Source organism: Humulus lupulus, chromosome 7 (assembly GCF_963169125.1).
Source record: "Humulus lupulus chromosome 7, drHumLupu1.1, whole genome shotgun sequence".
Classification (NCBI taxonomy): Eukaryota; Viridiplantae; Streptophyta; class Magnoliopsida; order Rosales; family Cannabaceae; genus Humulus; species Humulus lupulus.
In genome coordinates this window covers 149867437-149878681 of record NC_084799.1, presented here as the reverse complement: position 1 = coordinate 149878681, position 11245 = coordinate 149867437, and positions in this window count along the sequence as shown.

Here is an 11245-nt window from a genome sequence, read left to right as displayed (position 1 = left end):
CTCTCTCTCTTGTCGAGACTCCGGCCCTCCACGGAGCCGCACCACTATGCACCATCCCTCTCTCTTTCTTTCGTCAAGTCCGTCGGGTCCTGCACCACGCCGGCGCCACCACCACCATTATTTATATATATAGGTATATATAAACATATATATATATGTGTGTTTTAATCAGTTTTTATTTTCCAATTTATATTTTTTTTGTTTTACTTTTTTTAATATATATGTGTGTATAGTTAATGTGTATATATGTATAATTTTATAATTTTTTTTGTTTTATTTTGTTTTCTATTTTTAATTATTTTAGTTTTGTGTTATATATATGTGTGTATAGACTATATATATATGTGTGACCGTGTGTATATGTGTATGTGTGTGCTTATATATATGTATAGGCTATATATGTGTGTGTGACCATATGTGTATGTGTATGTGTGTGTTATTTATATATATATGTGTGTGTGTGTGTATATAAGTACATAGATATACATGTGTGTGGTGTATATGTGTATGTATGTGAAGTGTATATATATGTTTTATATATTTATTTTACATGTGTTATAATTTTTTTTTTACTAACTTTGTTTTCTATTTTCGGAAAAAATAAATTGGTGTAATTTTCGGAACCTTTTCTTTTGGAGCATTTTATTAATTGGTATGTGTCTCTTATTTCTGGCTATATTATTATTGTTATTATTATAATTATTATTATTATTTACTATTGTTAGATGAGTTTGAACATCTTAAATATTCATCCATAGTGAAGTAGGTTCTGAAATACATATTGTGTGTTGCAGTGATAAGGGAGGTTATGAACTTGCATGTATTAGTAAAGTAGGTTATGTGAAATTTTTGTGTGCTGCGGAGATATAAGGAAGAAACTTATAGTGTGTTGTTTGAATTTTTTTTTTAACTGTTTACAAATGGCTAGGTCATTAGTATAGGCGAGATAATGCCCAATATTTTGTAGATTTATAGGGTCGGGATAGTGTCGAGGATCAAGATAGAGTCTTTATAAGGTCAAGGTTGGGATAAGGTCTTTACAAGGTCGAGATAAGGTTCATAGGGTCGGTATAGGTTCGGGATAGGGTCTTTATAGGGTCGGGGGTCGGGATAGGGTCCTTATACGGTCGGGGGACGGGATATGGTCTTAATAGGGTCGGGATAGGGTTCATAGGGTCGAGGGTCGAGATAGGATCTTTATACATTCAAGATAGGGTTCATAGGGTCGAGCTAGAGTTGGGGGTCGGGATAGGGTCTTTATAGGGTCGGGGGTTTGGATAGGGTTCATATGGTCGGGGGTCGGGGGTTGGGATAGGGTCTAGATAGGGTCGAGGGTCGGGATAGGATTCATATGGTCAGGATAAGGTCGGGGTCAGGATAGGGTTGGGAGAGGGTCTTTATAGGGTCGGGGGTCGTGATAGGGTCCTTATAGGGTCGGGGGTCGAGGGTCGGGATATGGCCTTAATAGGGTCGGGATAGAGTTCATAGGGTCGGGCTTCAGGACAGGGTTCATAGGGTCGGGGTCTAGATAGGGTCTTAATAGGGTTGGGATAGGGTTCATAGGGTCGGGATAAGGTCAGGGGTCGAGATAGGGTTCATAGGGTCAGGGGTCAGGATAGGGACTTTATAGTTTCGGGGGTCGAGAGTCTTTATAGTGCCGGGGGTCGGGATAAGGTCGGGGGTCGGGATAGGGTCTTTATGTTGGGAATTGTGCCCTGAAAGCATATGTAGTAGACATTGTTTTAAGAAATAAATAAATAAATTGAATTTGTTATGCATATATGTTTTGGACTATATTATTCTGTGATAATATTATGTAAATATAAAAAAAAATCATAAGTTCATATATGTGATCTCAAACACGTATTGGTACGGAAGGATTGTGTTTGAGATAAATGAACTTGAATAGTTCACAGTAAAATAAAGTTAAGGAATCTTTAGATTAATTACTGCAATTACGGTCCACTAGTATTATGAATACATGTGATCTAGATCCAGAATACTAGTGTAGTAGGACACTTTAGTGGGGGTACTTTATATATTAGAGAATATATAGAACTGGACCAGATATGTTTATTAATACTTAGTTAAATACCATTTCGAAGTATTAATTAAATGTATCAACTGATGATCATATACAAATAGATCTTAATCCTGAAGTTACTATGGACTCCTGTTTATGTTATATGAGTTCTTTGATTCACTCGTTAGGGTCTGTCAGAATGATCAGGCTAGAAACTTTTGTTTTAGGAACTCATTAATGTAAATGGCTCGGGACATAGTATACTGATATAGAATCTATACCTTCTCGTAAGAGATTGAATAATGGTTCTCTTAAGGGTTGACTTTTTGCACTGAAAGGTTATTGAGCTCAAATTCATAATTTAGCTATGAATTAACCTTCACTAGTAAAGTCAATGATACTTAAGGAAACAAGATATAATTAAAAGGGTAAAACGGTAATTTTATTCTCGATTAATTATGAACTATTATTAAAGGGTTAATTTGTATGTAATAATTATATCAATGGACGCTTTATTTTATAATTACAAGAGTGCACTCTCATATTTATAGTGGAGTAATCATGAGATTAATAAATTAAGATTATTTAATTAAAGAGTTTGATTAATAATCTCAAATTTATTGGAGCTTGAAATTATAGGTCCATAGGTCCCCACAGTGGCTCTATCAACAGTATTCAAGACAAGAGTTGATATAAAGGGAAAAATGGTTGAAAGACATATTTAAAAAGAAATTTGTTCTTCGGACCAAATATGCAACTATGTGATAATAGTGATTAATTAATTAATTACAAATTAATTGTAATTAACAAAATTAATTAATATTTAATTATTTTGTAATTTTCAAAATTATATCAAATAATTAAATTAATTTTTGAAATTATATTAAACAATTAATTAATTATAATTTTTGAAATTATTATAAATTAAATATTTAATTTTGAATTTTATATTAGTTTTAATTAATTGGTAGAATTAATTAAATATCTTTATTTGAGTGGGAGATAATAATCTAATAAGTTCAAATTAGATCTGAATTTAAAAAGATTGATATTTATTCAAAAAATTAATTATATTTGATAATTAGTTAAAAAGATAATTAATTGAAATTTGAATTAATGATCAGGTTGTTGGATTTTATCTGATAAGGTAGTCTGAATAAATAATTAAATAATTATGGAAAAATCAAATATCCCTAAAATATAGGGTGGTACATGACACACATAGTCCATGGAATGTGTGTGGTGTGTACTACACATTTTTTCAGAGATAGAGTTTTCAATTTTATTTATTTATTTAATTAATTAATAGAAAATTCAAAAGTTAGTTTCTGGATATTTTCATTAATGAGATAATTAATTAATTAAAAGATAAATTGTAAATTGGTTACAGATTTATTTTTTAAAATTAAATCTTTTCTATTTAAGTTCGACTTATCAGAAAATAAGAATACGAACTATTATTCGCTCTAAAAGAAAAGAACCATACTTTTCTATCTCTCCCTGAAAAAGATAAAGAACCAATCTTAGGCATATTCTCTTGATCTCATGTGTTGAGTACATCAAGTATAATCATAAATTAACTATCATTTATTCTCTAAGTGCCCACACACTTCTTGAGGTGTAAAGAACGTTGTGGAAGATCTTGGTGTGAGTACCTGGGAGTAGCTTGGATAGGAAATTCGTTCAAATTACGAAAAGATATCAAGGTCACTTGATAAGCATCAAGAGGTATATTTTCTATTCTTTTCTTGTTGTACACTGGGCCAACCCACTTGATTAATGTATGTATATTAATGGATCCGCATATTTAAAGGTAGTTTAAATATGTTACAAAATTTTTTGTTGTACACTAGGCCAACCCACCACCATTTCGCTGCGTATTAGGAAACTCGTTCCTAACACTTTATAATTTCGGGGGCCAGGATTAGTGTCTTATAGGGTCGAGGGTTGGGATAGGGTCTTTATAGGATCGGGGATCGGGGGTGGGTCTTTATTGGGTCGGGGTTGAGATAGGATATGATGGTTATTATCACATATTGATAATTGTTATTATTTCTTATAACAAAAAAATTGTTATTATTTCTAATAACAAAAAGTCATAAACATAAACCTAGTGGATACCTTGGGGATAGTAATCCGAGTCAATGCCTTCATCTAGTATTCCTCATCTTTGTAAGATATTTCTTCAAATATCTTGAAAAGGTGGGGAGTACTAGATGTCTGCTTACTATGTCGAAGGGATCCACTAGGTGGGGATAGGAGTAATAGATATGATTTTGTTGATAATTTTATGTTATTTGATTTTGACTTTTTTTATAAAAGAAAATAAAATTGTTAAACATGCTCACCGACCAAGTCAACCAATTGTTATGACCACTGTACTTAGTTCTTGTATCTGTGCAAGAAAAACCTTACATTTAAATAATTACATATAAGAAATGTTGAACGATTTATGGATTTGTTATGTTGTGGATGTTTTAGAATTTTATATGGTCATTACAACTATATATTCATAAATAATATATATTTGATATTCATACTAACAAACAAATTTGGTCATATTTAGTTTAAAGGTGTCAGTAGATGTAGCTTCATCCTATGGCGGAGATGGTGGTGGTCAAGATCCACCAGATCCTACTACGATCTCATCCAGTTGCGAGTCAGGTATTTTAAAATTTATTCTTTATTTATTTCTAATTAGACCTTATTATACAACATAATAAATTATATGATGACTTATTTAAAACAATACAGTGGCTTCACCAAAGATAAAAGTTCATGGGCTTGTCGCTGGGAAAAATTTAGATGACAGAAGGCAAAAAGTTGGACATCCACTCCCCATAGTGGTTGACCTTATCACGTACAAGGTGGTAGGAATGGAACATGTTGCTTTTTTCTGCCTTTTGGGCAACCAAGTCAAATCAACGGCTCCATGATATTACAAGGAATGGACACGTGTCCCAAAACGGTATAAGGACAATGTCATTAGTAAAGTGAAGGTAAATTTTTTAGAATTTACTTTAATCATAATTGGATTATAATTCTAGGACGATTAACATGTTTTCACTTGATTGTATCACATCTATCAGATAGATGGGAGGCCAGATTATACCACCCTCATTGAAATTATTGATGCAGAGATGACTGAGAGATACCAAGATAGGAAAACTAAGCAGCACACTCACTTCAAAAAGTTATACAAAGTACCAGATGATTGGGACGAGGTCCTAAAGAATCTACCCAAGGATGTCAACTCCGGTGAGTGGAAACAAATTGGTGAGTTTTTCAGGAGTCAAGAGTTTATTGCACGCTCAATGAAGAACAAAATAAACCGAGACCAAATGAAGTACTTTACAACACAAGGCATGAAATCATTAGTGGCAACTCGTCACGAAAAAGTAAGTGACAATATTAACTTAATTAAGTTGTATGAATTTATAAGTTCTCTAACATTCTCATTTTCTTTATTATTTGAACTCGAATCTCATTGAGGAATGGAAGGAGTATCATTGGACAAAAAAGAACAAGAATTTATTCAACGAGGATGTTGAACGAGATTATGTAAGCTTGACTTTATTATCAATTCAAATAATTATATTTTTCTTTTGTATTATAATATATTTTAAAAACAGTTTAAGTTGAAGTCAACTCTTGAAGCTGAGACTCAGCAGACAGTTGAATCTGATACCGATGATTCTTCCTTGGTCGATCAAATGAAGATACTAAGTCAAGTTCTTGGTGAAAGGAGGGGCCACCAGCGAGAAGTTGGCCGCAAATTAAAGGGTAAAGCGTTAAACTATCCCTCTCAAAACACTCAGTCTTAGGCAACACCTCACCAGTCGAGTAAGGAAATACGTGAATCGGTTGATATTGTGAAGACCATGAATGAGCAGTTTCAGTACGTGTATCAGCAGCTTCAACCTGAAAAACGTCTGGCAACAAACGTGGAGATGCAGAATACATGTCAGTGATTTTTTGAGAAGTATGTAGGTTCATCTTCTGAACCTCAGACACAACACACGTCTCAAGCTTCAGCTTCTCAGCCTTCACTAGGCCATCTCGACATGCCTACACCAAGGTTGGCATCTCAACCTTCGGCCCAACCATATATGTATCAATGGTCAATGCCTCTGTACCCTCAGGCTTATAATCCTCATATGAGTGGACTGTTGTCTCAACCTCCACCCTATCCTTATCCATACATGTATGGACCTAGAGGATCGTCGTTACCTCCACAATATCCATGGTCAATGCCTCCGCACACACAATAGGCACTGCAACCACTGCAGCCACCAGAAGCACCATAAGAAGGGGACAATATGGAGGACGCTGAGGGTTGAGATGTTTTTTGTAACGCCCTAATTTCTCATAGATTACCGAGAACATAGCGTTGGATCATAATTCATAAATATTTCTCTTTTATTGAATAAAAACTTGAAAATAATTACATGGATCCATGGTTTTACAAAAAATAAAATAATTGTCTTCAACATAAAAATGAGGAACATTTAAGTAAAACTTTAAAATAACATGCTTAAATAAAAATAGGCCCGTTTGATCTTCCTCGAATATATGGTCCCCACGAGTACATCACAAAGCTCCTAGGTTCCACTCGCCACTGGCCTTTCTATCATAAATTTTCTGCATAAAAACATCATAAGGAGTGAGCATCTAAGCCCAGTAAGGAAAATACAAACACAAGTTAGTCATATAATCATACAACAATAAACCCTAGGTCATATAACAACCTAAATCATATCATAAATCATAATCTAAGTCATAGCCATAAATCATAAGTCATAGATCATAAAACATAGGTCATAAGTCACCATCATAACTATAGGTCATAGGTCATAATAACAAGTCAGATATAATAAAAAGATAAGTGTTTATACAAGGGTAGCAATTAAGCCCCGGACATGAGTCTGTCATACACCGAACACCAATTAGGTCCGTCATAAAGTTTTGGCAACCGAGCCTACTGGACATAAGTCTGTCATACATCATTGGACACCTTAGGTCTAGACACACTTACCCCTTTATTTTACCTGAAATGTTAGGTCATACAAAAATAAATTTTATGATCAACTACATAAACTAGGTCATAATACTAAACTACCTAATTTTCCTTACCAAAAACCAAAAAATTGGAGACAAGAGCGGGATTGGAAACTCCTAAAACCAAACATAAAAAACCATAAGTTTCCTAAAGAAAAATAAGATGAAGAGAAGATCTAAACCATTGGGATAAGAACTTACCAAAAACTTCATGTTTCAAAGAAATTGAACACCTAACCAAAAGTCACTATCACAAGTTAGGATTTGAAGGAAAATGAAAGAATAATTGAAACTATAATGAACTAAACCTAAAGATAATGAATACCTTGGATAGCTTAAAACCTCGATCTATACCTCGAACACCGAAATCACACAAAAACTTACTTCCCAAGTGTTTATAAAAGCTTTAACCCCAAAACCCTAGTGTTTCTCTCTAGAATAATCTTAGCAGCTTAGATGCTCTGAACTGTGCTTGAATGATGAATAAAATGGCTAAGTACTAGGTCCTATTTATAGAGTTCAAGGAGTGAAACTAACTCCTTTTAAAATTAATAAATACTTGATTAAAAATTGAATAAATTTGAATTATCTATTCAACAGATGCCCAGAACTCGGTCAAAGATGTTCAAGAACGAGTCAAAGATTTTGAGGGTTGTTTCTAGTTAAGAATTCTACGAAATTTCAAAAATTTCAACTAGAGCTGATATATCGCCTAGGGTAGGCGATATATCGCCCCTACCTATGCCCCGAGGGTTCGTGGTTACGTTCGTGCGAAGTCGACGTGTTTTTCGAATCAATTAAGTGATTTGTATGACCCTAACATTTCAGGAACAAAAAGAGATAAGTGTGGCTGAACCTAAGGTGTTCTGAAATGTATGATAGACCTAAGTTGATGTCTGGTAGGCACGGTTTCCAAATTTGTATGATAGACCTAAGTTGATGTACATGGATTAATTGCCACCCCTATATAAGCTCTTATCTTTTTCTTATACATGTCTTGTTATTATAACCTATGATTATGACCTATGACCTAAGATATATTTTGATCTTGTATGATTAGTATAAATTAGCATTGTTATGAACTCTTGTATGAACTTATGGTATGATTATTATGACTGTGTGATTACATGATTTGTTAGTTTGTATTTTTCTTACTGGGCTTAGGAGATCACTCCTTATGATATTATTGTGCAGATGATTGAGGTTATATGATTTTTCTTAAATAAATGAGCAATGTTTTATGTTTATGATCCAACATTGTGTTCTCGAAAATATTATTAGAGTCGCGACTATATTGGTCTTGAACGTTCTTACGAAATACACACGACATCTACAAAGTACCAACTCGCTACCAAGTAAATATATTTTTCGAAATATGTTTTTTTATGTGAAATAATGTTTTCCTTTTTGAAAATATTATTGGTAGCCACGCAGCCCTGTTAAAATACATGAGAAGTTCATGGTTCTCATGCACTCAGCCAAGTTACCATTAGTAGAGTTGAGTCTGAAAATAACATGGAACGAGGTTTTATTTGATCATAGTGTACCTATTGAAAATAAATACAACATATTTATGGATAGGGAGACAGGTGAAAGAGTACACCAATTAGAAAATAATCTTAGGGAATGATTTCTTAGTAATGTTCCTTCCACTTCAAGATTTATCTACACCCAAGATGATTATGAAGACTTCACTCAGGATATGTTCGAAGAAGGGTCCGATGTGGAGGATTAGAAGAATATAAGTGCATGATCGTTAGTTTATTTTAGTTTAGAATTCTATTAGTTTGTAAATAAATTTTTATATTTCAAAAAATTTTGTTATTTATTTTATTTTTATTATTTGAATGATATTTTTTAGTAAATATCAAGATATTTTGGGTTTAATTGAAAGTGTAAAGTTTAAATTCCTCTCTTATGGGTTAGCCCATTTGCGAAGGCCCATTTGCTTTGCATTATTAAATTGGATATAATTAAAATAAATAACAATTAATAAAGCAAGAGTTCAAATTCTTGTCATTTGGGTTCAAGTGGAAGTTAGGGGGCCTTAGTAGTGGGTACGATATACTGAACCCATCCATCCTCCATGGAAAATTCAATTTTTAAGGCTCATTGTAATGACCCAAATTTACTAATAAGGCTTAAGGGCCTTGATTAGTGTGCCAAGAGGGCATAATTGGATTATATGCGATTTAATGATTAAAAGCATGTTATATGATTATTTGGATATCTGTGATGCATGACTATGTGTATTAGTATGCATGTAGGCCCTGATTAGGTTAGAAGGGCATGTTCGTAATTTTGGCCCGTTGAGGGCATAAATGTAAATTTCGGTGACAAATTGATGAGACCACATTATTATGTGGATATATTTCTAGCTTGTGACTCGAGGCGATCCTAGTGAGCGGTTTAGCGAAAAAAGTCACGGTGGAGATTTATACTCGGCTCGGGGCGAGCCTGGGGGTATTTCTGGGAATTTAGGAAATATATTGGAGTCTATTTTGAAATTGAGGAATATAATTGGTGATTAGTTAGGTGTCGGGAAGTAAGCGGTAAATATTAGAGACATTCAGGAATTGGGTGTAATGACTAAAATGCCCTTAGGAGGTTTAAAAGCTTAGTTTTAATTGGGAGGGCAGTTTGGTCTTTTGGGGTTTAGAATCAAAGATAAGGGTCATGTTGCTTTATGCCTTAGTGGAGTATGTAGAAAGTTTTACAAGTATAAAGAAAAGAAAAGAAAAAGGAAAAGAAAAGAAGGAGAAAAGAATGAATGGGAAAGCAGGGCACTATTCTCTTATGCGGTTTAGGTTTTTCTTCACCAATTTTTGTGGAATTTGGAGCTAAACTTCAGAGAAGGCTTAGGCTAATGCTTACCACTAGGGTTCTTGACTGGGATTGAGGGATTGGCATAGATTACTCATCCAATTAAGGTAATATTTTGAGGTTGTTATTCAGTTTTTGGTTCTTGGTGTTAAAATGGATTTTGAGCTGAGTTTTGATGGAAATTCTAGGGAGTTAAGGCTGAAGTTTTGAGGAGTGAAAGCTAAGAAAGTGTGGAGGATAGCCTAAGGTCAAATTTCTCTGTTGAAGGTAAGAAGTTCTGAACTTGGTCACTTGAATTCTAAGGTTTATGTTGTTTTCTGTTGAGTTTTTGAGCTTCAAACTCAGCCATGGTGATTTCCTTGTTTTTGGGTGCATGTGCTTAAGTTTCATATGGTTGGGTCATATGGGGTGAGTTATAGATGATGGTGGGCTTGCTTTGGTGTTTGGTTGAGGTTTGGAAGGGTGTTAGAGGGATTTGGCTCGAGGAAGTTTGAAGGGGGAAAACCTGAGTGTTGTCTAGCGCTGTTGCACTAGCCTTAGGGCGCTACAGCGCTAGGCTTGGGTGTCTGGGAGCCTGTTGGCTCTGTTTGTAAGGCTATAGCGCCCTCTTTATGGTGCTGTAGCGCTACCCTATTTCTAGAAGGGGGTTTCTGGGTTATTTCTTAGGGTTTTTCCCGGGGGCTCGAGGTTTGATTCCACCACCCCGTTTGGTGGAATTAGGGCTTCCCAAGGGCTCAGGATTGATCCCGAGGCTAGGTTTTGGAATTGAAGTTTGGTATGGTTCTAACTTGTGACTGTGACTAGGTGTACGCTAGGGCTCAGATGGGATTGTGCTTGAGGATTTAATTGAACAAGCTATCAGAATCTAAAGGTAAGAAACTGCACCCGGTTTGTATTAATGATGGGACTAAGAGCTCCCTATATATGAATTGTGTCATAGATGGTATTATGCCATGCGACATGTGATAAATGGCCTAAGAATGTCGGAATAAATATTTGCGCATAGGGCGCGGCTCGGCCACTGGTAGCTGAGGATAGCTTAATATTCACTGAGCTCGGTTTAAGCGGGCCGGAGTCAGTGGGGTAAATAGGGAGTGCGGCCTAAGGGCGTCGACCCTGTTTATTATGTGAATTGTTGTAAATGTTTAATGATGAGTGTGGTATGTTGAATATCTATTTATATGAACACTATGGATTGTTGAGTATATGGCTAGGCATTATGAGTTGGTTGATTGCTGATTTGCAAATTGTTTGCCTAATGATTATGCTCTATTATCTGGTTTCTTGCTAGACCTTGGCTCACGGGTGCTACGTGGTGCAGGTAAAGGCAAGGGCAAAGTG